We start from the raw sequence: 4,722 nt of genomic DNA on the forward strand, positions 1-4,722 counted from the left end.
TTTATAAATATAAATTGGTGAGGCGGGTTGCAGGAGAGTGTTTTGAAGATGAGTTGATGGAAAATAAAAATAAAATGTATGTGAAAAAAAGTTGTAAATATATATATATACAGGACACGACAAGACGAGGACAAAAGACGTCTGAACTGCAATGCCAACTCGGGTACATTACATTAATTTACATTACATTCAGTTACATTACATTAGGTTACATTAATTTACATTACATTAGGTTACATGACATTAATTTACATTACATTCAGTTACATTACATTAGGTTACATTACATTCAGTTTCATTATAAATCAAATCTAATGTATTTATAAAGCCCTTCGTACATCAGCTGATATCTCAAAGACCTGTACAGAAACCCAGCCTAAAACCCCAAACAGCAAGCAATGCAGGTGTAGAAGCACAGTGGCTAGGAAAAACTCCAAAACCTAGGAAGAAACCTAGAGAGGAACCAAGCTATGTGGGGTGGCCAGTCCTCTTCTGGCTGTGCCGGGTGGAGATTATAACAGAACATGGCCAAGATGTTCAAATGTTCATAAATGACCAGCATGGTCAAATAATAATAATCACAGTGGTTGTAGAGGGTACAGCAAGTCAGCACCTCAGGAGTAAATGTCAGTTGGCTTTTCATAGCCGATGATTAAGACTATCTCAACCACTCCTGCTGTCTCTAGACAGTTGAAAACATTATATTAAGTTAAATTACAATCAGTTAAATGACAGTCGGTTGTAAACAGCCATAGAATGTTAATTTATTTTTCTGTGTGGGTGTGTGTACATGCAGGAAAACCTAGACACGCACATACGTGTGACTGTGTGAAATGAATGTGTGTTTGTTTACTTTTTGATAACAATAACAAGCTGTCAGTTGACATGAATCATATCCAGATCAAAGAGGTGTGTAGCTTCAGATTCTTTAAGTACAGCAGATGCCTCTGAAATTGACTGACACAAATCTCTCATGCAAATCCCATGAATAAATCTCATTGTAAAAGCCATTCCCAGGCCCAGGCTGACGGATCCCTTCACTCTATTACCAGCAGCCTGGTGTCACACGCTGCAAATCTCTATCACACAATCCCACCTCCCAATACAACACGCACACACATGCACACACACACACACACGCACGCACGCACGCACGCACGCACGCACGTACGCACGCACGCACGCACGCACGCACGCACGCACGCACGCACACACACACACACACACACACACACACACACACACACACACACACACACACACACACACACACACACACACACACACACACACACACACACACACACACACACAGCTGCCTTGCATTGTATACTAAGAAAACAAATCAATGAGACATGTTTACAGGAAGTAACTCCGGGGGTTATAATAGTAGAGAAACTGTAAGAACCCCTATCCTACTTACACCTTAAAGGCCCAGTGTCCTCAAAAATGGGATTTGCCTGTGTTTTACATTTCCACACTGGGGTTGGAATAATACTGTGAACTTGTGAAAAGGATGCTAATGTCCTTATAGTGGTAGAGCTGTTAGTCCTTATAGTGTAAGAGCTGTTAGTCCTTATAGTGTAAGAGCTGTTTGCCCTTATAGTGTAAGAGCTGTTTGTCCTCATAGTGTAGGAGCTGTTAGTCCTTATAGTGTAAGAGCTGTTTGTTATTATAGTGGTAGAGCTGTTTGTTCTTATAGTGTAAGAGCTGTTTGTCCTTATAGTGGTAGAGCTGTTTGTCCTTATAGTGTTAGAGCTGTTTGTCCTTTATAGTGTAAGAGCTGTTTGTCCTTATAGTGTTAGAGCTGTTAGTCGTTATAGTGTTAGAGCTGTTAGTCGTTATAGTGTAAGAGCTGTTTGTCCTCATAGTGTAGGAGCTGTTAGTCCTTATAGTGTAAGAGCTGTTTGTTCTTATAGTGGTAGAGCTGTTTGTTCTTATAGTGTAAGAGCTGTTTGTCCTTATAGTGGTAGAGCTGTTTGTCCTTATAGTGTTAGAGCTGTTTGTCCTTTATAGTGTAAGAGCTGTTTGTCCTTATAGTGTTAGAGCTGTTTGTTCGTATAGTGTAGGAGCTGGTTGTCCTTATAGTGTTAGAGCTGTTAGTCGTTATAGTGTTAGAGCTGTTAGTCCTTATAGTGTAAGAGCTGTTTGTCCTTATAGTGTAAGAGCTGTTTGTCCTTATAGTGGTAGAGCTGTTTGTCCTTATAGTGGTAGAGCTGTTTGTTCTTATAGTGGTAGAGCTGTTTGTTCTTATAGTGGTAGAGCTGTTTGTCCTTATAGTGGTAGAACTGTTAGTCCTTATAGTGGTAGAGCTGTTTGTCCTTTATAGTGTAAGAGCTGTTAGTCCTTATAGTGTAAGAGCTGTTAGTCCTTAAAGCGTAGGAGCTGTTTGTCCTTATAGTGTAGGAGCTGGTTGTCCTTTATAGTGTAGGAGCTGTTTGCCCTTATAGTGTAAGAGCTGTTTGTTCTTATAGTGTAAGAGCTGTTTGTCCTTTATAGTGTAGGAGCTGTTTGCCCTTATAGTGTAAGAGCTGTTTGTCCTCATAGTGTAGGAGCTGTTAGTCCTTATAGTGTAAGAGCTGTTTGTCCTTATAGTGGTAGAGTCGTTTGTCCTTATAGTGTAGGAGCTGTTTGCCCTTATAGTGTAAGAGCTGTTTGTCCTCATAGTGTAGGAGCTGTTAGTCCTTATAGTGTAAGAGCTGTTAGTCCTTATAGCGTAGGAGCTGTTAGTCCTTATCGTGTAAGAGCTGTTAGTCCTTATAGCGTAGGAGCTGTTTGTCCTTATTGTGTAGGAGCTGTTTGTCCTTATAGTGTAAGAGCTGTTTGTCCTTTATAGTGTAAGAGCTGTTTGTCCTTATAGTGTAGGAGCTGTTTGTCCTTATAGTGTAAGAGCTGTTTGTCCTTATAGTGTAAGAGCTGTTTGTCCTTATAGTGTAAGATCTGTTTGTCCTTATAGTGGTAGAGCTGTTTGTCCTTATAGTGGTAGAGCTGTTTGTCTTTATAGTTTAAGAGCTGTTTGTCCTTATAGTGTAAGAGCTGCTTGTCCTTATAGTGGTAGAGCTGTTTGTCCTTATAGTGTAAGAGCTGTTTGTCCTTATAGTGTAAGAGCTGTTTGTCCTTATAGTGTAAGAGCTGCTTGTCCTTATAGTGGTAGAGCTGTTTGTCCTTATAGTGTAAGAGCTGTTTGTCCTTATAGTGTAAGAGCTGTTTGTCCTTATAGTGGTAGAGCTGTTTGTCCTCATAGTGGTAGAGCTGTTTGTCCTTATAGTGTAGGAGCTGTTTGTCCTTATAGTGTAAGAGCTGTTTGTCCTTATAGTGTAAGAGCTGTTTGTCCTTATAGTGGTAGAGCTGTTTGTCCTCATAGTGGTAGAGCTGTTTGTCCTTATAGTGTAGGAGCTGTTTGTCCTTATAGTGTAAGAGCTGTTTGTCCTTATAGTGTAAGAGCTGTTTGTCCTTATAGTGTTAGAGCTGTTTGAAAGATTTCCTGAAATTGCAGTTAGTTTAATAGACCAATAAGAAAGAGTTCCAAACCTCTCTGCCAATAACAGCAGGTTTTCAACTCAGGCCACTCCCAGACAGTCCAAACTTGAGAAAATAAGCTTTAAAAAAAAAAAAAAAAATTGTACTATTTGAATTGAATACAATAACAGTAAGTTACTTAATTGATTTGATATTGTGATAAAAACGACTGCATTGGAACGTTCAATGTAATTGAATCTCTTTCCAATCCTACTTTAGATATATTCTGTAGCACAGTTGGTAGAGCATGGCGCTTGTAACGCCAGGGTAGTGGGTTCGATTCGGGACCACCCATACGTAGAATGTATGCACACATGACTGACTGTAAGTCGCTTTGGATAAAAGCGTCTGCTAAATGGCATATATTATATATTATATCCACAATGGAATGTATTCTGTTCAGTACAATAAAACACATTGGTCACAAAGCAAAAATAAAAACCGACTCAATACATGGTAGTTGTGGCTCTCAGGTGATGAAATGAACAGAAACTATTGGTTGCGTCCCACCTAAAACCACATGTCCTATACAGTACATCCCATCCTACCTATACAGTACACTGCCCACCAGGTCACCTGTAGGCCCATAGATATCACATCCTACCTGTAGGCCCAGTAGATATCACATGCTACATGTAGGCCCAGTAGATATCACATGCTACATGTAGGCCCAGTAGATATCACATCCTACCTGTAGGCCCAATAGATATAACATGTTACCTGTAGGCCCAATAGATATAACATGTTACCTGTAGGCCCAGTAGATATCACATGCTACCTGTAGGCCCAGTAGATATCACATCCTACCTGTAGGCCCATAGATATCACATGGTACCAGTAGGGCCCAGTAGATATCACATGCTACCTGTAGGCCCAATAGATATCACATCTTCCCTGTAGGCCCAATAGATATCACATCCTACCAGTAGGGCCCAATAGATATCACATCCTACCAGTAGGGCCCAATAGATATCACATCCTACCTGTAGGCCCATAGATATCACATCCTACCTGTAGGCCCAGTAGATATCACATGCTACCTGTAGGCCCAATAGATATCACATCCTACCTGTAGGCCCAGTAGATATCACATGCTACCAGTAGGGCCCAATAGATATCACATCCTCCCTGTAGGCCCAATAGATATCACATCCTACCAGTAGGGCCCAATAGATATCACATCCTACCTGTTGGCCCAATAGA

The sequence above is a fragment of the Oncorhynchus keta genome, chromosome 18 (assembly GCF_023373465.1).
Source record: "Oncorhynchus keta strain PuntledgeMale-10-30-2019 chromosome 18, Oket_V2, whole genome shotgun sequence".
Taxonomy (NCBI): domain Eukaryota; kingdom Metazoa; phylum Chordata; class Actinopteri; order Salmoniformes; family Salmonidae; genus Oncorhynchus; species Oncorhynchus keta.